Genomic DNA, 25,487 nt, shown 5'->3' on the forward strand with positions numbered 1-25,487 from the left:
ACACATACAAGTGTCTATATTTACCAAAATGCTATGAATGAATCACTCACCATTCTTTTTCCTTATTTAACCTGGAGTTGGTTTTCAGCCCTACAATTGTGGCCCAAAATGTGTGTAACCTTTTCTGTCCCATAGCCAGAAAAAAGCAAGCTGACGTGTGTGTGAAAATTGGCCAGATTTTCCCCATCTAGAGCAAAGAAAAGAGTCTAGTAGGATAGGCCGTTACCACAGAGCGTTTACATTATTCACAATACTGCTCTCTGTAGGAATTTCTGCTAGCCTTGTCATAAAACAAAAACAATATTATTTTGGCAGTAACTCCTGCTGTTAGTAAAATAGCATACTGTATAATGTAATCAGGTGTGGGAAGGAAAGAAATATTTGTGATGGTCCCTTCCAGGTCATAAGAGCTGTGATCCTGGACTTGAGGCGTTTTGCCCCGCCACCCACCAGGGGTGCAGTGTTGGTGGCTATTCGTTGATTTCCTTTGCACTGAGTTGTTGGTGAGGCTGGCGGCGGGGGCGGCAGTTTGGTGACACGAAGTGAACTCTCAGCGGGAAATCACAGTGCATGATGGCAGATCACCAGGAAAATTAGTGAGGAGAAAAGCAGGTCACAACGTTTCCTTGGCACTGACCCAGTGGCATGCTCTCGTCACTGAGAGAGGGACTCCACACTGGGTCAGGGAACCGGACTGGGGAGCCCTTGAATGCTCCGCCTGCAGTGCTGTGTCCTCTCTTTTGCAGCCTAACTCACTCCTTTTGCAGAGTCTTCTTGTGCACAGGTGAGAGCTGGACTCGGGCCCTGGGAGACAGTTGTCAAGAATGGCTTGATAATTGTTCTCTTTATCCATAGCAGCATGGGCATGTGAATGGGAAATGAGGAGGGGAGAGGCAGGAAAGGACACAGCTGCTTAATTCCTATTATGGTTTCTAGTGGCTCAATTTGGGAGGGAGGTGATGGATTTGGATCAAAAGTTGGTCCAGTGGGACTGACCAGCTAGGCAGCCCCTGCCCCCCAGTGGTTTCTAAAGTGTGCTCCCCCCGGCCCAGGGGATGAGCGACATCAGCTACTGACTCAGAAACATTGTTTCTGTGTTTTAACACACCCTCCAGGCGGTTCTGATGCACACTAAAGTTTGAGAACCGTTGTACTAGGTGTTAGGCAATCAGCTGTCCCTCTGTCCCTTGGAAGCTCCTTCCCCTGGCAGGGTTAGTGAATTCATGCAGAACTTTGCAGGTACAGTTGGCCCTCCATACCTGTGGGTTCCACATCCATGGATTCAACCAACTGTAGATGGAAAATATTCAGGGAAAAAAAAGGTTGAGTCTATCCTGAACATGTTGAGTTTTTTCTTGTCATTCCCTAAACAATCCAGTATGGCAACTATTCATATAACATTTACATTGTATTAGACATTCTAAGTAATCTAAAGATGAATTAAAATATACTGGAGGATGTGCATAGGTTATGTATAAATAATATGCCATTTTATGTCAGGGACTTGAGCATCATGGATTTTGGTATCACTGGGACTCCTGGAATCAGTCTCTGCAGATACCAAGGTACCATTGTCCTTTTTATTTTCCCCTTTGATTGTTTTGATTATCCTTCTAGTTATTCAACCTTGTGATATTCTTTCTGGCCAAGGCTTGAGGAGCTTATTCATCTTCTAGGACATATGAATGTGAAGGGTAGAGAATGGGAGAGTGAGCAGAGATGGCTGGCCTCAGCGCTGGCTCCACCCTGCAGCCCACTGAGCAGGAGCCCTCACGACTCTTGTCCATTATGAAGGTGCTGGGGTTGTCCTGTTTTTTTCTTCTTTGGGTTTCCTAGAGAGATGACGATTTGCTGAAGACATTGAACTATTGTCATCAGGCAAGAGTGCAGGAAAGGCTTACCCAAACCCACCTGTAAGTGACTGGGAAGGTGACCGGCACCATCACATTCTCACTCTTGGCCAAATGTGTTGGGGGTTGGTGGTTCTCTTTGCCCGGTCACAATGGATTCAGTATTCCAGACACTCCTAGCACATTGTTAATGTTTGGTAAACATGAACTAATGGATCAGGGCCTGATCCCCTACAGAGCAGGGTGAGTGCATTCCCTGTATGACTGTCCTAGAGTATCAAAAGCCGTCACAGAGTAGATGTGATAGCATCTCAATGATAGCAATGATAGCAGCACCCATTCTCCAAGGGCTATGTGTTCGTCCTGATTCACAGAAATCTCTCCCATTCCAGTTGTTCCCATATTAGTAAGAGGAAATACATTTAGTATGAGCAAGAATGGGTGCAGGTGATTTTCTGGGTGGCTCTGATTTACATCCATGTATACCTGTAATAAAAGAGTTTCCTAACTTTTGGGTATGCCTTCGTGCTTTCTAACAGCTTTCCCATTTATTTGATTTTCCTAGTAAGTCTGGGATGTAGGTAACACTGGCTTTTATTAATGATTCTTCATCTCTGGCTGAGGAAACTAAAATCAAATAAGTTAAATGACATGACTCTATCATGCAGCTCATTAGTGACTCAGCTGGGACTGGGACCCAGACCTTCTGACCTTAGACCTATGCCCTTTGCAAGCTTGCTGTGTTTTGTAAGCACAACACCTTTAACCTGCCTCTTGGTTAGACACCCATCCTCTGCCTCATCAAGGGCACTTGCTAAATTGTGAGCCAGTTACAGTTTCTTAAATTAAACCCATTGTAAAGGGATTTTAAAGATACCCTTAGGCAGTTCCTTTGCAAAGGGAATAGTTGGCTCTTGATTTTTCTGTGAATTTGCTTTAGTAGGTGTGTTTTCTTAGGCTGAAGGGTAGCTGTCTGGGATGGGAGTTAGAGTCTTCTCTTAACCTTCTTACAGCATGTCTGAGCTATAAGAAACTGTTTTGCAAGTGAGGCGTGAGGTAGGACAGCATTAATTGATAATCATACAGTCACCAGGAGCCTTCAGGGATGCCATGCTGGTAGCACAGAACTGACAGATTTCATTAGATTATTTTGCCAAGTATCAGTCTGAGGCAATACTCTTCCTTGTTCAGTATTTATGGAGCAAGATTACAGGGGAATATTTTTGCTAAATATGCTTGCAAAATTTGGAGACAGTCCACATCTGGATTGAAAATTGGTTAATTTTTCATTTTTACTTATTTATTTTTTACTGGGAAGTCATTCTGTTTTGAGAGTCTCTTTGGTTATTGAAAGTATAAACCCTCAGCAAGCTGAAAAATAATCTCCAAAATAAATAAGAACATTTGACATCCCAGTTGCTCATTTTCCCTGTGGCCTACAGAAGAAGAGAACTTGAGTGTCAAAGTCTTTAGCCCTATAATGGCTTAAATCAGTTTTCTTGCCACATGTCTGTGGTATCAAAGCACAAGGTGGATTAGTGCCACACACTGATAGTGAAAAAAGAGATTTTGCTTTATTAGGCTTGATTAGTAGGATCAGTATAAACATAACCCATCTTGTCATTTGATTCATTCATTGAAAAATATGTATTGAATGTCTGCTGTGTGCATTTATAAGCGTATTTCAGGAATCAGCTTGGCCCTGTTACTTACCAAATTTAAGTCAATGTAGATTAGTTTGTGTGGCCCAGCCTCAAAACAGTCTAGTAAACCCAGAGTTTTGGGGCAAGTCACAGGGAGTGATTGATGCATGATTGTATTTTTCTCATATGAACAAGAGACTCACCCTGGGAGGTTGAAGGGTGGGTGGATGCAGCCAGATGTTACATTTGGGGACAGAATGCCCAGCAATCCTCTTAAAGTAGAAATTGTGAAATCCATTTTGACACTTGTGGAAACTGAGGCTCTGAGAGGTTAAATAGCATCTGTGTGGCCTTCAGAAATGTAGATATTGGAGTCAGGATTTGAAGTTTGTCTGCTTTCAAAGCAGAGGGATTAGGCCGGATTAGTCATGTCTTTTCCCAAACTCCATCCCCTTCCGCTGCCTCTCACTCCCAGCCCACCCACATTTCCTCCCTGCCTTTGGCTGGCCAGGTATCAGGGTCTTGGGGGAGAAGTAGGGCTTCCCTATAACACTGAGATTGTGTCCGGCCTCTGTTTTTTCCTATTTTTGTTCCTCTAAAGGATGGGGCTTGGGGCCAGAGGCAGAGCCAATCCAGAGGGTGTCAGGGCTCCTCCACCAAGCCCCTCAAATGTGAGTCTGTGACCTTGGGCCTGACTCCAAGATCAAGTTCCAGTTTTCTGAGCCAAGGAACTCTAAGTTGTTTCTAAATAGAAAGATGGTCAATAATAAGAGTGTTGTGGATTTGTAAGAGAAGACAGTGTGAATGCAGGGAACTTCCAATGTAGGCAGAACGTAGGGTTTCTTTCACTAAAGGGAAAGGTGTGACTTTTGTTTTACAAGGAAGCTGGGCCCATTTTGGGTCTGATTTCAAGGTTCTTTGGGAGTTTGATGATGTTGATTTTCCCAGGGGCTATCCATTCCTTATTCACTCATTCACTCATGCATCCATTCATTCATTCAATTAGCAGATCTGTTTGGAGCTCTCACTAAGTACCAGGTTCTGTTTCAGGCTCTGAAAATAAAGTGAAGTCAAGACAAAGTCCCTGCACTCATGGAACTTCTGTTCTAGGTGGAGAGACAAACGGGTCAACACACAGATCAGTCATCACAGATAGTGGTGCATGCTGAGGGTGATGGAGGTGAAGTAAAGAGAAACCTATTTAGATGGGGGTCAAAGAAGGCCTCAGCTGAAAGCTGTTGGATGAGAAGAAGCCAGGCATGGAACAAGCCAGGGAAAAGAATGCTCCATGGAGGAATTGGCAAGTGCAGAGGCCCCGAGAGTGCTGGTTCCAGACAGAAGGCCAGAGTTCTAGAGTGGCGGGTGGGTGGGGCTGCAGAGCAAGGCCAGGCCAGATCAGGTGGGGCCTACAAGACTTCTCTTGTAACAGCAGAAGGAGGCCACCGAAGGTTAGAAGCAGAGGCTGAAGAAATGACCTCTTACCAGATAGTCTGACTGCTGGGGGGTGCTGGAGGAGGCGTGCATGGAGTGGGTCCTGGGAGTTGAGTGAAGAAGCTGTTGCAGGATTCAGGCTAAAGGCAATAATGTCTGGGGAGATGTGGAAGTGGGCAGAGATGAGAAGGGTTTTAGAGGTAAAAATTGGCAAGACTTGCCTATATTGTAGATAGTGTGAGATTCAGCAGGTAGCTTGTTTAAAATGCTCTGAGGTTTCTAGGAGATAGGTGCAGAGGCACGTATCATAAGAAATCCTGGGGCTGACACACATGCCTCTGTATTGTTTTAACGTGATGCAGGGTGTTCACCTCACCCTTCCCCTTGGCCACAGCTGTGCCCTGGGTGTGGGGTCTTAGATCCATAGCAGATGGAGTGTGAGGCCACGGTCTGCCCTCTGCAGATGGGGCATCTGGCAAGGCCACATATGCTCTTCAGCATCAATGACAAACAGAACCAGGGCTTGCTGTGGGGACTTTAGGTGACTATTTCTATCAGGAGAGGTTCACATACATTCATTTCAACATTGAGCAGCTACTTTGTGCTCACTACCTGATGAGGTCAGAGGCACGGGCACAGGAAGACCCCACCCTGTGGTCAGGGGGCTCACCGTCTCAAGGACATACACATTCAGCGGGTATTTCCAGGTTGATGTGTGGGATGAGGGAGGATGTGAAGCTTGCTAAGAGACTTGAGAGCACAGGAATTTGTTCTCTGTCTGCTTGGCTCTGCAGGTATGTGAGACCTCAGCATCCGGTCAGGGATGAGAAGAGAGGAAGAAGTCAGGTGGACGGGAGGTTGGAGTGTGAGAGGAAGGAATGTAATGGCATAGTGACAATTGAGGCTAAAAGTCAGCATCCTCCCTCCCGCATTGCACACACATGGCTGAAGAGAGGGAGGTCCAAGCTGGGCCCTGCACTGAGGCTTATAATCCGAAATACTCAGACAGGAACATGGCAGCCTCCCACACAAGGCTCCTCACAGCGAGAGAATCCGTTATACAAATGCCAAGCTTATAAGCAGCAAGGTATGTGTCATTTTAATTTCAAAATGACCATCCCCAGCCTGGGCGACATAGCAAGACCCTATTGCTACAAAAAAATTAAAAATTAGCTGAGTGGGGTAGTGCGTGCCTGTAATCCCAGCTACTGGGAAGGCTGAGGTGAGAGGATCTCTTGAGCCCAGGAATTCAAGGTTGAGGTGAATTGTGATCATGCCATTGTTCTCTAGCCTCAGTGACAGAGTGAGACCCTGTCTCTCTAAGAAAAAAAAAAAAATTACTCTACCTTACAAAGGATTTTATCCCAGAATTCCCTAATAACAGTCTCTGTCAGTAACAAATTAAATGATGCATTTCACTGAACTTCTATTTGCTCATCATGGACATCCTGGTTTGTGTGTGGTAATAGCTGGGTAGAATTTCACACTGATGACTTCTCATATCATAACATTCAGGAAATACCACCAAAATGTCCTGCTCTACCTGACAGGCTGTTAGTCCTCATCAAATATTTAGGAATCTTAGAAGCTTCCTCACCCTCTTTCTCATGAATGTACACAGGCCAAAATTCTTATGTAACATCTTGATTGACAGCAGCCAAATTGCTGAACTCAAGTGGCTGGGAAAACCCTGGAGAGGTATGCTCAGAGTAAACATTTCATTATAAAGAGAAGTGTGGAATCCTTCTTGCAGAGTCTTGAATAAAGAAAGCCTGGGTTGGCCGGGCGCGTTGGCTCACACCTGTAATCCCAACTTTGGGAGGCTGAGGTGGGTGGATCCCTTGAGCCCAGGAGTTCAAGACTAGCCTGGGCAACATAGTGAAATCCCATCTCTACAAAAAATACAAAAATTACCCAAGGGTGGTGATGCACACTGGTAGTCCCAGCTACTACACCCGTAGTCCCAGCTACTCAGGAAGCTGACGTGGGAGGGAGGTTAGCTTGAGCCTGAGAGGCGTAGGTTGCAGTGAGCTGAGATGGTGCCACTGCACTCCAGCCTGGGCACAGAGCGAGACCCTGTCTTAAAAAACAAAGAAAAGAAAGAAAAAAGGAAAACCTGGATTTTCTTTACTGACTACAATTCCCCAACTAATATTGATTTGTTATTTGTTTCCAGTGAGCCCTTGTTTCCTAATTCTGTTTTGGTTCAGCTGTTACCTGATTAAGCTGTTAAGCTGGGCCTTAAATTGTTTTACCTAGAGGCTGCTGTATACTCCTGAAATGCAGTGCTTAAGCGACAGAATGTTGTTCCCATTGCCACATTTAAGGTTGCGCATGCTTTCAATGTTCTACAGATCTGAAGTCGTGTTTGCTCACCCAAAAACTGGAGAATAAAACGGGTACTTTGTCTCTCTCAGCTTATGCTAAAAGTGGCAGGTCTCAGGTGGGTGGTTGTTTTTTAAAAAATATCTATCCAATATCCTGTTAAACACTTCTCTGTAGGTATTTTCTATTAAGCAAATTCAATCTGATTTTTTTTTTTTTTTTTAGCAGTTTCTGTTTCTTGAATGGGAAAAAGCCAATATTTGGGTGACATTAGGCCTTGGTCTTAACTGCCAGCGGTCTCAGGGCTCCTTCCTTCCTTTCTTGGTGGGCAGCCTCTGTGACTTCAGATTATTGTGTTGTTTAATGGGTAGGTTTTTTTTTTTTTTTTTTTTCCTTTTCAAAGTGATTCCTGATCTTTTAAAGTTTTAATTTGAGGACTCATTTTAGATGGCAAAATACTTCATGTCCCTCCTCTCTCCCTCACTTGATGATGGACTTTTAGTGTCCACTTAGTGGTAGAGGTTATACTAGAACAAAAGCAATGATGATTAACACTGACAGTGGCTGTGGCTGAGGCCCATAGCTAAGTTATAGATACAGAAGAGATGGCTCAGGGAAGCTGAGAAGTTTTACTGCTTTTGGAGGGTGGGACTTGGATTACAACTTGGGAGCAGTTAGACTCCAAAATTTGATGATAAAAAGTTATTCTGTTCAGTAATGCTTCTCAGAGTAGTTGTATTTCATTCACCCAGACTGCATTGTACACTAGATGCTTTCTTAACCAGCTTGGCTTGGGTTCTCTAGGTTATGATTTTTCATAAGTATACTGATATTTAATATCATCATGTGTCTGTGAACATATGTATTTGTCTTAGTGTTTGTCTCTTCAAAGTGGAGCAAGGATGTTTGCAAAGCAAACTGATTGCAGGATACTATATTTTTATGACTTTTCACTCTTTTATAATTGTTTTAACCACACTTATTTTGACAGCAATTTCTTAAACAATTTGCTTTTTAAGAAGCTTTTCAAGTATCCATCTTCATTTTCTTAGAAACAATTTATCTTTCTGCTCATGCTTCTATTTTACCAGTTGATAATCACATTTTAGGAGATCATGGTAATATGTGCAACTGACATAAACAGTTTAAGGACAGACACAGTTGACTCTCTGGTGAGCACATGATGCCCTGCTCACAGCTGATCAAGCCAAGTGTACTCATTGCGCCATGGGCATCCCTCAGCTTATTTTACAAAGGGAATGGGGACACTTTGGTAGGTCCCTTGAGTGGAGGTTGGTTAGGAAAACATCTATTATGTTTTTTGAAACGATTACTATGGTAACCAAGTTGTTTATTTAAGCTAGATTCAGTGTTTGCTCTACATGTTTATTGTAGACCCCAACAGGTAACTGCAGGTTGTTACCGACCCACCACTCTTCCCTCTAGGAGATTGATTGAAAAAGTCAATCTCTGGAGAAGACAGTCAAGCACTGAGTAATATTTGGTCAATGACAGATTGTGTATATGACGGTATTCCCAGAAGATTATAATGGGACTGGAAAATTCCTGTTGACTGGTGACATCTTCATGATCCTGATCCCATGTAAGCCTAGGATAATGTGTGTGTGTCTCCGTGTTTAACAAAAAAGTTTAAAAAGTAAAAAAGAAATATATTTAACAGTAGCAAAAACTTGTAAAGTAAGGATATAAAGAAAGAAAATATTTTTATACGGTTGTACTGTGTTTGAGTTTTAAGCTATGTTATTACAAAAGTCAAAAAGATTAAAAAATTTAAAAGTTTATAAAGTAAAAATGTTACAGTAAGCTAAGGGTAATTTATTAGTGAAGAAAGAAAAAAATGTTTAATTTAATGTAGCCTAAGTGCACAGTGTTTATAAAATCTACAGTAGTGTAAGTCATGTCCTGGACCTTCATATTCTTTCACCACTCACCACTCACTCAGAGCAATCTCCAGTCCTCCATGGTACACAGATGTACCATGTTTTACATTGCATACTGTATTTGTACTGTACTTTTTCTATGTTTAAATACTATAGTATTAAAATTGTCTACAGTCTTCAGCACAATAACATACTATGTAGGTTTATAGCCTAGGAGCAGGCTCTACCATCTAGGTCTGTGAAAGTCCACTCTGTGAAGTTTGCACAATGATGAAATCACCTAATGATCCATTTCTTTTTCTTTTTCTTTCTTTCTTTCTTTTTTTTTTTTTTTTTTTTTTTTTTTTGAGACAGAGCCTTGCTCTATCGCCCGTGCCCACCACCATGTCCTGGCTAATTATTATTATTTTTTTTGTATTTTTAGTAGAGACAGGGTTTCCATGTTGACCAGGATGGTCTCGATCTCTTGACCTCCTGATCTGCCCGCCTCAGCTTCCCAAAGTGCTGGGATTACAGGCATGAACCACCGGGCCCGGCCCTAATGATCCATTTCTTAGAACATATCCCCATTGTTAAACGGTGCATGATTGTATTTATGAAGTCAAGAATTTGACTCATAAATTGATAGTTTGACTCAAATTGATACATTGTCCCAATTTCCCCTAAAAAGTCTCCTGCAACTTTTAGAAATAAAAAAGGTGAAGTCCTAGTGAGCTTTTATTTTGATTTAATACCTGTACTAGTCAGCATTTTCTTCAGCGATACAGATGAACTGCTTGCAGAACTGATGAATACTGTAAACGGAGAGGGATTCAGGCAGGCGGATGGGACTAGATGGCTTGTAAATACTTTCCCAAGTTCGTGACTCCACACTGTCTTTTAAAAATGGTCTGAATTGAATTTTGAAGTCTCATTTTTAAAATATTAAATACACATCCACACAAGTGAAACTGTACAAGAAACTGTGTATTAATACACAGTATACATTTGTTGAACTCAGTTTAATGCCAGGCAAGACTGTTTGGAGTTGGTTTGTAATTTTTTGTGTTATGTTAGTTTGGATGTCTCCTGAATTTGTAATAAAAAGTGCAAGTAGTTGTTAGATATTGTTAGAATTTCAACTAGGAAAGGAGTTGCTTCTGTCTTTTAAACTTTGAGGTAAATTTTATTAAGAGCATTTGAAATTACAAAATGGATTTTTAAGATATTACCATTTGTAGCCACTTAACTGTGAAAATCAGGAGGCCAGGAGAAGGGGCTCATGCCTGTAATCCCAGCACTTTGGGAGGCCTAGGTGGAAGGATCACTTGAGCCTAGGAGTTCGAGACTGGCCCTGGCAACATGGCAAGAACCCCGTCTCTACAAACAAACAAACAAACAAAACCGGGATTTCTTGTCATTGGTCAACCCAAGCAAGATAAACTGGATGAAGAATGAGAAATGAGACTGTAAGATCACCCATAACCCCTGATTTCAAATACCATATTTGCGTTCATTCAAACTGCTGTGGTATTTCGATTGATTGATTCTGTTGGTTCAAATGATATATTTAAATATATACATTTCTTTCAAATCACAAAAGTCCCTTCCAATCCTGAGGCTTTTTCCACAGAGAGGGAAAATGACCACTGTTACTACCAAATACCCTTGAATACTGAGAAGGAAGAGTGGCTGCTGTTCCTATAGATAAGATGTGTTTGGTTTTTAGGGCTGCCACAATGAAGTCCCACAGACTGGCGGGCTTCAGCCACAGAAATGATTGTCTCACAGTTCTGGAGGCTGGGAGTTTGAGATCAGGACGTCGGCCAGCTTGGTTTTTCTCAGTCCACTTTCCATGGTTTGCAGATGACTGTCCTCTCCTTGTGTCTTCACATGGTCTTTCCTCTGTACCCAAAATCTCTTCTTATGAGGTCAACCAGTCATATCAGATTAGAGCTTACCCCATGGCCTCCTTTTACCTTTATCAACTCTTTCAAGGCCCTATCTCCAAATACAGTCACATTCTGAAGTACTGGGGGTTAGGGCTTCAACACAGGAATTTGCGGGGGTGGGGACACAATTTAACCCTTGACAAGATGGTTTCAGAAAAATTACCCAGGGGTTTCCTTCTGGGCTGTTTGTGAGCAACTTGCTCCTCTTAGTTTTTTCTGGAGGGATGACGATTTCAAAGTATTTGTTTCACAGTTTAAATGCTAGAGAAAGCTGCATTTGAGTTCCTGGAGGGACACACTGCTCTGCCAAGAGGAATGGCTTTCTTGCCGGGCCATAGTAGATAGGGTCCAGCTGTTAGGGCCTGGACCCTTGCACTTCTCTCCTTCAGGTTTGCTAGTCTGAGTTTTCCTCTGAAAAGAGAGCAGTAACCTGGAGCCTTCTACACTGCCACCCCCACGCAGCAGCCTCCAGTCTGCCAAGTTCCTTGCTTGCCCTTGGCTATAAGTAATATTGACGCGTAACTTTGCCAAACCCTGGGCACTGGGTACCAATTTCAGTTAGAGATTTAGTGCCATTTAGAGCGTAGTGCCCATTATTATTATTATTATTTATTATTATTATTGACAGAGTCTCGATCTGTCACCCAGGCTGGAGTGCAGTGGTGCCATCTCGGCTCACTGCAACATGTGCCTCCCTGGTTCAAGCGATTCTCCTGCCTCAGCCTGCTGAATAGCTGGGATACAGGCGCGTGCCACCATGCCTGGCTGATTTTTGTATTTTTAGTAGAGACAGGGTTTCACCACATGGGCCAGGCTGGTCCCATAGTACTCTTTAGAATTGCCGTGGAAGGGCAAGATTCAGAGTGACCCCTGTGAAGCCAACCCAAGTTGGGCTTTCCCTGACTTCTATAGTTAAGCATGCCAGCTGCGGGCTCCCCTATTAGCACGTATTTCTCCTGCCATGACCATCTCTCAGTTGTAATTGTGTGTTGGTGCTGTCTGCCGTGTGGACTGCACCTCACAAGGGCAGGAGTCATGCATATGTAGTGGAGTTTTGGCACAGTAGCACTCAGGAATTTGTGGAAAGAATAAATGATCGCTAACATTTATTGAGGATTTATTTTACCCCACATGCTGTTGCCTTTGATATTCATTAACTGAATGCTCATACTACCTCAGTGAGGTGAATAAACTATGTCCGCTTTACACATAAGGAAACTTAAAGAATATAAGCTGACTTGCATGAAGTGATGTACTTGGTGAGACTGGAATTAGCCAGAGCCCAAACTCTTTCAGATGCAGAGGTAGCAAATCCATAAACTTAGAGATGGGACCAAAAGGTTAAGAAAGGGGACAGTTGGCCAGGCAGCACAGTGATGCTCAGATCACGAATTCCTTTGGGAGGAGGCTGGTGGATCATGAGTCAGGAGATCCGAGACCATCTAGCCAACATGGTGAAACCGTCTCACTAAAATACAAAAGCAATTAGCTGGGGTGGTGGAAGCGTCCCAGCTGGGAACTAAGGTGGGAGAAAGGGGTGAAGCAAGGGCCCAGGAGCTGCAGTGAGCCGGATCGGCTCCATGCACTCCAGCTGGGGCGACAAGACTCTGTCTCAAAAGGGGACCAGTTGTTTCCAGCCTTTCTAGATCCAGAAAGTATGAAGAGACAAATTTAACTGCGGGTAAAGAACCCTGTCCTCGGCCGGGTAGTGGCTCAAACTGCAAATCAGCACTTTGGGCGAGGTGGTGAGATCCTGGAATCAGGAGATGAGACCATCCTGGCTAACCAGTGAGAAACCCAGGCCTACTAAAAGAAACACAAAAAATTAGCCCGGGCAAAGGTGCCTGTGAGGTCAGCTACTCAGGAGGCTGAGGGGCGGGAGAATAGCGGGGAACCCGGGGCCCGGAGCTTGCAGTGACTGAGATCTGGCCACTACACTCCAGCCCTGAAGTGACAAGCGAGACTCAAACCTCAAAAGAACCCTGTCCTCCTGGGGGTACTGCCCTGCCAGCGCTTGAGGAAATCATCTGATTCAATTTGAGGATTTCCTTCTCCTCATCCCGGGATTCTGGATATTGCATAGAAATTGTATAGTATGTGACCTTTTGTGCCTGACTTTTTTACTTAGCATAATGTTTTTGAGGTTTATCCGTGGTGAAGCGTGTATCAGTATTTCTTTTTTTTTTCTTAATAGTTGAATAATATTCCACTATATAGATGTACCACATTTTCTTTATCCGTTCATCAGGTGATGGACATTTGGATTATTTCCACTTTTTGGCTATTATGTGAATAATGCTGCTAAGAACATTCATGTACAAGTTTTTATTTGGATATACATTTTCATTTCTTTTGGGTATATACCTAGGAGTGAAGTTGCTGGAGTAATTTTTCGTTTATGTTAATTTTGTGTTTAACTTTTTGAGGAACTGCCAGATTGTTTTCCAGGGTGGCTGCACCATTTTAATTTCCCCCAGCAATGTATGAGAGCCTGTTTCTCTACATCCTCATCAACAGTTGTTGTCTGTCTTTTTGATTGAAGCCATTCTAGTGGGTGTGAAGTGGTATCTTCTTGGGGTTTTAAATTGCATTTCCCTAATAACTAATGATGTTTAGCATCTTGTCATATGTTTATTGGTTATTTGTATATCTTCTTTGGAAAAATGTCTATTCACATCTGTGTGGGTCATTTTCAAACTCGTTTCTAAGCTGAAAAAATACAAGGTATCTTTGTGTTGATTTCCTTTTACTCGCTCTTCCCCTCTTCCTCGCCCCTTAGTCATGGAGTCATTGTACCAGTACATAACCTGGAATAATTGTTTTGTAATAGGAAAAAGTACCCAACATCCTACAGAAACAAACCCCACATCTGGGAAGGAGCCTGGAGAACTTCATTTGGGATACTTCATGAGTCTGGCTGGAATCTTCTGTCTGAACTGGGCTTAAACAATGTCCTGGAGAAGTATTGGTTTTCATACTTAAGTTATGCATTTTTAATGGAAGTTTAGCACTTTTTTATCAAAAGCCAAAATATAATGGACAGTATGCTAGGTGAGCTTTAGAAATTTCATCAAAATAACTCCAATGAGAGGTGAGCTTTGGCAATTTCATCACAGTATCTGCAAATCATAGGCCCTTGGGCCAGGAAATAACCTTGAAGGAACACCTGCTGCCGGCATCCACAAATAATATTTTCTATGTACATTAAAAATTTTGTATTTTGGCTGGGTGTGGTGGCTCATGCCTGTAATCCCAGCACTTTGCAAGGCCAAGGCAGACCTGAGTATCACCTGAGGTCAGGAGTTTGAGACCAGCCTGGCCAATGTGATGAAACCCCGTCTCCACTAAAATACAAAAATAAGCTGGGCATGGTGGCACATGCCTGTAATCCCAGTTACTCAGGAGGCTGAGGCAGGAGAATCACTTGAACCTGGGAAGTGGAGGTTGCAGTGAGCCGAGATCGTGCCACTGCACTCCAGCCTGGGTGACAGAGTAAGACTCTGTCTCAAAAAAAAAGTATATATTTTATATATATAAAATGTTTATTTCCTGTTCTTTTTAACTCCTGCTGTGGAGAGTTAAGTCATTATGCTCTTCTCTTTGTGGAACCCTGTATCAGTCATTGCAGGGACCTGCTTCTCTTTGGTTTCATTTTAAAAGTGTCTTTTTTTTTTTTCAGAGCTCCCCTTAAGAAAGATTAAATTGTCTTTTTTTCTTTGTCCCCCTCCCATAGATTCCAAGTGCAAAGTATTACATGTATGTCCTTAGACATCGCCTTAAAAATATGTCTTTAATCGATAAAAATGCTGTGTTCTTAAGATTTCCAGCTAGTTTTGGCTTCTGAATGTTGCTTGATCATTCACCATAGATTACCTGTTCATCACCCCCACTGCAATGGAGATCCAGTCCAATGTTTAACTGTCCTTATTACCATATAATTTCAGTCTCCTTCCATCTTATCTTCTCACTTGGAGTAGAATAGTTTTAGTTCATTTTACTTTTTTCCATGCTTCTTTTTGTTTGTTTGTTTTGAGACAAAATCTCACTCTGTCACCCAGGCTGTGGAGCACAGTGGCCTGATCACAGCTCACAGCAGCCTCAAGCTCCGAGGCTCAAGCAATCCTCCTGCCTCAGCCTCCCAAGTAGCTGAGACTACAGGTGTGCACCACCACACCTGGCTAATCTTTATTTTTTATGTAGAGAGGGAGCCTCATTATGCGGCCCAGGCTGGTCTTGAACTCCTGGGCTCAGATAATCCTCCCACTTTGGCTTCCCAAAGTGCCTCATATTTTTCAAGCATAAAGTTTTGGCTGTACTCTAAACCTCAGATTTTCCAGGTATACTCTTGTGTGAATAGATACACAAAAATGAGTGGACCCAGCAGAAAAGCCAAAACACACGTTGCTGGCTTAAAACAAACCAAAAAACATAAATAGTGACTAAATTATAAGTGTTTAAAATTTCACTTGTACAAAACAACTCCAGCAATAAGTCAGACTTTATCAGCGGTCAAACTTGAGATCGAAGACCTTGGAATTATCTTTCATAGTTCAGATATCATTAATTGAATCTTGTTTTAGTAAATCTTTCTTGCTTTTCACATCTCCGTGGATTTGTATATGTCTGGCCACAGACATATGTTTGTACGTGTCTCCACCCACAGAGTGTCTGAGTATGTGTGAATTATAAATATACCCATCTTTTAAAATAGATCTTTATCTTTGGTGTTGTGTCTTTGCTTCTTCCACTTTCACAGTGAGTAAGTATAGTTGGGAAGACCTATATATACAGTTGGCCATATACTGCCTTCTCACGCATTAATCGTAAACTCTTCTCCGTAGTTAGTTTTGGCCAAGCTCGATGGTAGCTGGCATCTGATTTAGTTTCAAAGCAATCTGCCTGATGGCTGCTAACATCCGAGTCAGGTGCCATGACCTTTTACATAGTTCAAGGTCAGACTGTGAAGTTAATTTTTGATGTCCAAGTAGGGGACTTTACTTTTTATATGAAATATTTAAAACATAAAAAAGGCTTATATATGTTTAGTTAAATATTTATACATGCAATATAAATAATACTTGGGCTCTTTTTCTCTCCCTTGTCAGTGTATTTCACTTTCTTGGGGACTCAGGGCTCTTTTGCCTTACTGTGGTGTTATGACATACACTGGTTTTCATCCACGAGTCCTAGCTTATAACTACCATATCCCTAGTTACAGTCTTTTGTTATTATGTTGGGCGTGTTAAGCCTCAGGAAAGTTGAATCTCTCTTCTGCCTTCCTTTCACCTGCCTCAAGGTAGGACTCTAGTCTTCCCCTCCTTTTGGATTGTGGGTCTTTTCCTAAGACCCTCCCTGGAGAGGGACCTGTCTCATACCCTGAGAGAAGGAATGCTTTCATAGAAGTCCAAGAGGACTGGGTTCTAGAGCTTCCAGATAGCTGGACACGTGGAGGTTCCTAGAGGACAGTGAACCAGGGAGGGTATGGAAGCTCTGTGCCCCTTCTGCCGTACGTTGCCCTCTCGCGTCATCTGTATCCTTTGCAGTATCCTTTATAACAAGCTTGTCCAACCCATGGCCTGCAGGCCGCATGCAGCCCAGGATGGCTTTGAATGCATCCCAACACAAATTTGTAAACTTTCTTAAAATATTATGGTTTTGTTTTTTTTTAAAGCTCATCAGCTATCATTAGTGTTAGTGTATTTTATATGAGGCCAAGATAGTTTTTCTTCCATTGTGGACCAGGGAAGTCAAAAGATTGTACACCTCTGCTTTATAATAAGCCAGTAAACCTTAAGTCGGTGTTTCTGCGAGTTGCTTCAGCAAATTAACCAAACCCAAATGGGGGATTATGGAAACCTCAGCTTGAAGCCAGTTGGTCAGAAGTTCTGGAGGCTCAGACTTGCGACTAGTGTCTGAAGGCTGGGGGGTGGGGAGTGCAGGGGGATTGGGGACAGTCTTGGAGACTGAGCCCCAAACGGGTGGGGTCTGGTACTACCTCCAGGTAGATAGTATAGAAACAGAATTGGAGGACTCCCAGCTGGTGTCTGATGCTTGGTGTGTGTGGAAAGAAACCTATACATTCAGTCACTGAACTGGTTTAGCTCTGTGTCCCCACCCAAATCTCTTCTTGAACTGTAGTCTCCACATGTGAAGGGAGGGACCTGGTAGGAGGGGATTGGATCATGGGGATGGTTTCCCTCATGCTGTTCTCATGATAATGAGTGAGTTCTGATGAGATCTGATGGTTTAAAAGTGTTTGGCTCCCAGCGCTTTGGGAGGCCGAGGCGGGCGGATCACAAGGTCAGGAGATTGAGACCATCCTGGCCAACATGGTGAAACCCCGTTTCTACAAAAAAAAAAAAAAAAAAAAAATTAGCTGGGTGTGGTGGTGCATGCCTGTAATCCCAGCTACTCGGGAGGCTGAGGCAGGAGAATCGCTTGAACCCTGGAGGCAGAGATTGCAGTGAGCTGAGACTGCACCACTGCACTTCAGCCTGGCAACAGAGCGAGACTCCGTCTAAAAAAGGAAAAAAAAAAGAAGTGTTTGGCAGCACCCCCACTCCCACGTTCTCTCCTGCCACCATGTAAGACATGCCTTGCTTCCCCTTCCGCCATGATTGTAAGTTTCCTGAGGCCTCCCCAGCCATGCAGAACTGTGAGTCAATTAAACCTCTTTTGTTTATAAATTACCCAGTCTCAAATATATCTTTATAGCAGTGTGAAAATGAACTAATACAGTCACAGAAGTCTTCTGTGTTGATTGTTGTGGTGTGAGAGCAGGGGAAAACATGGCTTGAGAGAGGTTTTTCTGTATGTACCCACTGTCATCCTTTTAGATCCCTTTCTGTGCTTGGAAAATTTCTTTTTTTACGACACTTGGTGGGCAGCAGAGTCCACCACACGGTGGGAAAAATACAAATGCAGAGATTCACTTCCTAGCATCCTTTGCAGCTAGGGTCTGGGCCCTGCAGGTCCATGCAATCATCCTAATCTCTGATTGAGAGCCAGTGGCACCAAAAGCTCAGGGACTGTGAAGAGCTCAGTCTGGCTGTGGGAATAGTAGTTTATACAGGGCTGAGTCCTTGGGATGGCAGAGACTGTGTGGCTGGTGGCAGTAAGTAGTGGCCAGGGCTGGTGCTGTTGGCTGCACAGGCTGTGGCGCTGAGGGCTTGGGATTATTGCAGTCGGGGCCTTACCTGACCAGTTCTGGGGTATGTTTGCCTCTTGTTCTTGATTGCCCACCCCTACCTCCTTAATATTCTTTTAGCAAAGTATCTGCTTAAATCAAGCATTGTTGATTTCTGTTTCTTGCAATTAAGAATCTTAATTGATACACCCTGATACACAGATGCCGGACTAGTGGTTTTAAAATTCTTTTTAGGCAGAGAAGCCTTTCATTAAATGAAATCTTATGAGGAAGCAAAACACATGATGCTGGTAAAAGAGGTGCTGCTCTGCATTAGGGCCCTGGAGGGAATGCTAGTGCATAAAGCATAGCTGAAATCTATTGCCACAGATATTCTGTGATCCTGGATCAATTACTGCCTCCCTGCCCATGTTATCCAGGCCCTGGTCTCTGCCAGGCAGCTGCTGGATGAGGAGGGGTTGATGTTTGCTGCTAGTTCTAAATCAGTGTGTATTTCCAGTGCCCTTCATGTACTGTTTGTCTACTCCAAGACACTGGCCTTCTCTGCCTTCTGATCACTTTCACTGGGTGAATGGTGACATACCCTCCTGTGCGCAGGCCCTGTGCAAGTGTGGATACCTAGATCAAAGAGATTACATGCCTCTTAGAGTCCTCTTCAAAATACCAGTCCATTTCTAAGATTAAAAAACTTAGCAATCAACTAATCAGCAACGGCTGATATTTGCCCTGTTAAAAGAAAGACCTTAGGCCAGGCGTGGTGGCTCATGCCTGTAATCCCAGCACTTTGGGAGGCCGAGGCAGGTGGATCACAAGGTCAGGAAATCGAGACCATTCTGGCTAACATGGTGAAACCCCGTCTCTACTAAAAATACAAAAAAAAAAAAAAAAATTAGCTGGGCGTGGTGGCGGGTGCCTGTAGTCCCAGCTACTTGGGAGGCTGAGGCGGGAGAATGGCGTGAACCCGGGAGGCGGAGCTTGCAGTGAGCCGAAACCGCGCCACTGCACTTCAGCCTGGGCGACAGAGCGAGACTCCATCTCAAAAAAAAAAAACAAAACAAAACAACAAAAAAAACCCCTTAGCCAAATTAAATTTAATAGAGTTTAATTGAGTGAAGAACAATGCCCAAACTGGGCAGCCTCCCAAGCCAGAGCAGGCTCAGAGAGACTCCAGCACAGTCATGCAGTAGAAGAAGATTTATGGACAGAAAGAGGAAAGTGATGTACAGAAAACATTAGTGAGGTACAGAAGGAGCTGGATTGGTTACAAGGCTTGCCTTATTTGAACATGGTTTAAACAGTTGGTCCCCTTTGATTGGCAAAAACTCGGTGACTGGCATAAGACTAGGTTACAGTCTATTGACACCTCCACATAGGTTCACTATGCACAGAGAAACCTTTAGGCTGAACTTAAAATATGTAAGGAGGCAGCTTTACACTAAACTTGATTTAACAGCCCTCACAGATAAAGTAGGATGTGCTTTGCAGCAGGTCTGCCATGGCATGATCATAGCTCACTCTCACTGCAGTCTCAAACTCCTGGGCTTAAGTGATCCTCCCACCTCAGCCTCCTGAGAATCTGGGACCACAGATGCATGCCAACACGCCTGACTAATTTTTGAGTTTTTTTGTAGGGATGAGGCCTCACTAAGTTGCCCAGGCTGGTCTCAAACTCCTGGGTTCAAGTGATCCTCCCACTTTGGCCCCCAAAAGTGTTGGGATTATAGGGGTGAGCCATCATGCCTGGCCCTGACTTTTTTTTTTTTTATTTGAGATTATTATAGAGTCACATTTAGTTGACATTTTGGGCCAGATGACTGTTGTAGGGGCTGGCCTGTGTTTTGTGGGATGTTTAGTGAATCCCTAGTTCTATTCCCTAGATGCCATGAGAACTCTACCTCCCTTCCTGGGTGTGACAGCTCAGTGTCTTCAGACATTGCCAAACGAACATGCTCTTGGGAGCAGAATCATTCCCAGTTGACAGCCGCTGTTCCAGAGCCATTTTAAAGGTACAAGGAGCAGTGTCACCACTGTGGGGACCGCAGCTGGACCTGACAGGTTTTCCTTGGCTGTAGTAGAAGCCCCAGACCCTGCAGCCTCAGCTGAATGGGGAGGAGGTGAAGCCAGAGGGGCTGAGCAGGCCACTGCTGGGTCCCCATGAGGTGATGACTGCATGTGGCCTCTCTGGGAGAGCTGGGAGGCAGCAGACTGGGGCGTGGGCCCTTTCAGCCCTGAGTGTGGTGTGAGTAGAAGGCAGGGCTGAGGAGGGGAGGCCCAGGGAACCCTTGCCCGCCCCTGCCTCTCGCTGGGACTTCCTGAGTAAAGGAGGAACTTGGGAGCCACAAAGAGGTCCACTGCCCTGGTGATGCAGTTGGGGAAGGGGTGGTGCCTGGCCTCTCAGGGCAGAACCTCTGAGAAAGGCCCCTGGGAAGGAAGATTCCTGAAGAAGATAAAGCCAGGCCTGCTGGTGGCGGCTGGGGCGGGGATGCTCAGTGCGTTCGGAAGACAGCAAATCACTCCGGGAGTGACCTGAAGACAACCCTCTCCCTCACAGTCTGCCAAAGAGCAGAGATTTGCAAGAAGGAAAGAAGAGACAGGGTTTCCTACCCCAGAGCCTCATTTTAGGGTAGGAAAATCAGGTCTCATGGGAGCCTCGTGTATTCAGCAGGTTCTCCCATGCAACAGATGTCAGAATAAAGTTATTTCAGTTCAGATGCTATGTCGTAGCGCTACGATAGCTGTGAACATGCAGGTAAAGTATTCTCAGGGTTGGTGACACTCCAGGACTGCTGGTTTGTACTTCTGTGGAGGAGATTATAATTTTTCCTTAGTAATGACTCCATAAAACAAAAATGAAAGCTTCACTGGAATAAAGTTATCCTTTTTGTACAGAGAAACATTTACAATTAAACAGATAGTATATTGACTTCAGACCATGCTAGCTTGATATGCATTTGACTCTATTATAAATACGATCCTAGATAAACCACCAATGCCAAGAGCAGAATAAATCCTTTACAGTGAGGAAAAAGAAGTAGGAGGGAAATAACATATGGCATAAAGTTATACAAACTAAAAATAAAGCTGCCTGGTTCTCCTGAAGTAGCTGTTAGGGACTTTGAATGTCTTCAGTGGAAGGAAAAATAATAAATCCAAACATGATTAAATATATTTGGACTTAAACTGTTATCACACATTTTTAGAGACAGAACGTGGATCTGTGGTTGGGGCCAGGGTTGGGAATAGGGATTGACTGCACATTGGCACAAGGAAAATATTTTGGAATGATTGAAATGTTCTAAAATTGGATTGTGGCGATGGTTGCATAACCATAACTTTACTAAAAATCATTGAATTTTATACTTCTAGTGGATAAATTCTATATGTAAATTTTATGTTGCTGAAGCAATAAAAGACTTATTGCTGTGTGCTTTAAACGACATCTTATTTGGGTTTTTCTTTTTTCATTTTTAAATGTTTTGCAATTTCAACTTTTATTTTAGATTCAGGGGGTGCATGTGCTGGTTTGTTACATGGGTGTATTGCATGACGCTGAGGTTTGGGGTATGAATGATCCCATCACCCAGGTAGTGAGCATAGTACCCAGGAGGGAGTGTGTTTCAACCCTTTCTCTGCTCCCTGCCCTCTAGTAGTCCCCAGTATCTCTTGTTCCCATCTTTATGTCCATGTGTACCTAATGCTTAGCTCCCACTTATAAGTGAAAACATAGAGTATTAGGTTTCTGTTCCTGCGTTAATTCACTTAGGATAATGGCTTCCAGCTGCATTCCTATTGCTGCAAAGGACATGATTTCATTTTTTTTATGGTTGTGTAGTATTCCATGGTGTATAGGAACCACTTTATCCAATTCGTTGTTCATGGGCATGTGGGCTGACTCCATGGCATCTTATTTGCCTTAGCAGTTTTGTTTTGTGTTTTGAGACAGAGTCTCACTCTGTCACCCAGGCTGGAGTGCAGTGGTATGATCTCAGCTCACTGCAACCTCCACCTCCCAGGTTCAAGCAATTCGCCTGCCTCAGCCTCCCAAGTAGCTAGGATTACAGGTGCACACCTCCACGCCTGGCTACATTTTGCAATTTTAGTAGAGACTGGGTTTCCCCATGTTGGTCAGGCTGGTCTCAAACTCCTGACCTCAGGTGATCCACCCACCTCAGCCTCCCAAAGTGTTGGGATTACAGGTGTGAGCAACCACGCCTGGCACCTTCACGGTTTTTAGTCTCATTGTTTCATTATTCCTTCAAGTGTCTGACTTAAGTCATTTAAGCCCTCAGGGCCTCATCTTCTTCCCTGGAAAATGGAGGTGACAGTGTTCCTACCTCAGGAAACTGTTCTGTCAGTTAATGGAATAAATAAGTGTAAAGCACTTGTACCACACCTGGCTCCTAGTGTTGTCAACACCACTGCCATCCCCGTGGTTACTGTTCACTGTCACTTTCTTCTCCAGCCTGGCCAAAGCCAGGTCTCTAGTCCAGGCTCCCTGTCCAGTCTCTCCTAGCCACACGCTGCAGTCAGGGTGGAATTCTGAATGAGAGCTGAATCTTTCTGAAAGCACTGGGGCTCCCCTGTGCTTTAGGTGAATTCAGACTCCTCACGGCCACAGGGGCCCTCCCCCGACACCTGGGCCCCTTCTTGGTCTCCTCATCTCGTGATTCCTCCAGTTGTCTCTAAGCCCTCGATTCTCCTGCCATTTGGAAATTCTTCCAGATCTCATATGGGCTTTGCCTGGGACAGCCTTCCCTCTCTTCTGCCAACCCTTGCTCTTCCTTTAGATGCCAGCATCGTGTGGCTCTTGGAAAAGCCAGCCAGGAGTGCATGTTAGGCCCTGTCTACTTTGTGCCCCCTCAGGAATCCTCCAGAGTTGTAACTACCATGAACACCCGTGCACCACCATGAGTCCCATGAGGTAGGACGTGCTCTCCTGCCCTGCACTGGTGTGGCTTCCAACTGTGCCTGGCACTAGGTCAGGAGCCCTCAAAGGTAAACTGTGTCTCTAAAGTGATGAGTTGCCTTCCTGTCTTAATCGCTCCAGGGAGACAGTTTAATCCAAGGCCATGTTCAGTTAATTTAGAACAGCCTAAAGTCTAGAACCCTTTCTCTGAGTCTTTGTTCAAGAGAATGTTCCTTTATGAATTCTGGGGATTTGATTTAAACTTGAAAAGAGATTATGGCCTTGGCATTTGGCGGAATGGTACTTTTCCAAGGAGAAGAAAATAATAAAAGAAGTTACCGTGTTAACTTGCAAACCAACTTTTTCTTACAGAGTTCCTCTTTATGTTTCCAAATATGTATTTAAAAGATACATTTGAATGAAGCAATGTCCTGGCTTTAATCTCCGCGATTTAGTGGTTTACTACCCCCAGTGGTAACTAGACTTTCCTTTCCCTGACCACTAATGGGCTGGTGGGAGCTGGTGGTTCCCACAACTTCTATTTGTGTGTATGTTATCCCATCTTTAAAGATTTCTGGCTTAACTGCATTTCATAAGGTGTATAATATTACGTTAGTACTTCCACATGATTTATCAATAACATATATATATATATATATATATATATATATATATGGGTTCCATGCTCAAGTGTTATAAAGATGGTTGAAGCTGTGATGCATTATTTTACAATTAGGAATAAGGCTGGGCACAGTGGCACACACCTGTAATCCCAGCACTTTGGGAGGCAAGGCAGGAGGATTGCTTGACGCCCAGGAGTTCGAGACCAGCCTGGCCAAGATGGCAAGAAAGGACCACACTGTTTTAAAAATAAAAAAGAGGCCGGGCACGGTGGCTCATGCCTGTAATCCCAGCATTTTAGAAGGCCAAGGTGGGCAGATCATTTAGACCAGGAGTTCGAGACCAGCTTGGCCAACATGGTGAAACCCTGTCTCTACCAAAAATACAAAAAAAAAAAAAAATAGCTGGATGTGGTGGCGCATGACTATAAGGATAATGATTACATAGAACTGTATCTGTACAGTGGTTTGCAGAGTATAGAAATCAGCACGAGCTCTTCTGTGAAGGGAATGATAGGTAGACCTTCTCCAATGTGTGCATAGCACACAGAGATGTAAGCAGAGGGGCTCAGGATGAAGGATTGGGCCCTTCGGCTCGGCCTCGTCAGCAGTGGTGCTGGATGCTGTTTGTGGAGCACAGTTACCTGAGTCACCCGGGGAGCCTTGAGTGTGTCCCCCACCCCTGGCTTGCCCTCTCAGGATGCCCTTCACTGCCCTGAGTGGGGCCGGGGTGGGTGTTGAGCTCCTTCCCAGCAAACTGAGCTGTGGCTCCCAGACACCCACCTGAGGGACTTGGATACAGCATGCAGGAGCTAGAGAGCAGTAGGAAAGACTCTAAGAAGACTATTCCCACCAAATTAAGTTCATTAATAAAGGAATTAGGTAATTGGCATGGGATGTTTAGAATAACTAACTGACACCCGGAGAAAGTGATGTGGGGGAAGGGTAACTCACCCCCTGTGCGTGGGCGTGAAAGTCACTTATCTGATCCCCATTTGTCCTCGTTGGTACCAGATGTCCCATACCATTGTATCCTTTCTGATTGGCTTATTGGGGAGGCAGAGGGGATGAGACAGCAGCTGTGTTCTTCCTCTGTCCTTCATGCCCTGCCCACATGTTCATTCTCCATTCTGGGGGCAGTGGAGGGAAAGGCTGCTGCTCCCTTCCTAGAAACCAGGGCCATGGTGCCCCTCCTTGGCCTTACTGTTGGAATACTGGGAATCCTGTGACTGTACCCACAGCTGCAGTCCTAAAGCAAGCAGGTAGGCAGGAGAAATTTTATTTAACATGCTTGGAACACATTCGTGGTTGGGGGTGGGGATCGTGGCTCTTAGGGCAGCCCTGGGAAGTTTAAGTGACTATTTTAGGAGTCCGCACATGTCTGCCTGGCTACCTCACGAATGCAAGTTCATCCTCAGATCCCAACTTAAAATCCCTTCCTCTGGGAAGCCGGTTCCAATTCTGGAGCGGCTGGGCTGCTTCCCTGCTGTGTGCCCACTGAGACAGTGGGCTTCAGTCATACATCCACTCAGTTCCACCCCAAATCTGTCCCTTGCTCTGCAGGCTCAGGCTCCCCACCCCCTCATCATGCACCTGGACTTCTGCATCGGGGTGCCCCTCAGTCAGCTCCTGGCCTCTCACCTCTTCCCTGCTGCCAGCTCCGGGGTGACCTAGACCACCACCCCACACTTCCACTGCCCTCAGCAGCGTTTCTTAAAGCTGGGTTGGAACTG

General features: G+C 44.3%; 1 protein-coding gene across 2 annotated transcripts in view; it reads left to right on the top strand.

The window, feature by feature from the left end:
- The window catches only part of EEPD1 (endonuclease/exonuclease/phosphatase family domain containing 1), a 145,065-nt gene that overhangs the window by 2,401 nt on the left and 117,177 nt on the right, over positions 1–25,487 (top strand). The gene's annotated exons all lie outside the window — the stretch shown is intronic.

This window comes from Papio anubis, chromosome 4 (assembly GCF_008728515.1).
Source record: "Papio anubis isolate 15944 chromosome 4, Panubis1.0, whole genome shotgun sequence".
Classification (NCBI taxonomy): domain Eukaryota; kingdom Metazoa; phylum Chordata; class Mammalia; order Primates; family Cercopithecidae; genus Papio; species Papio anubis.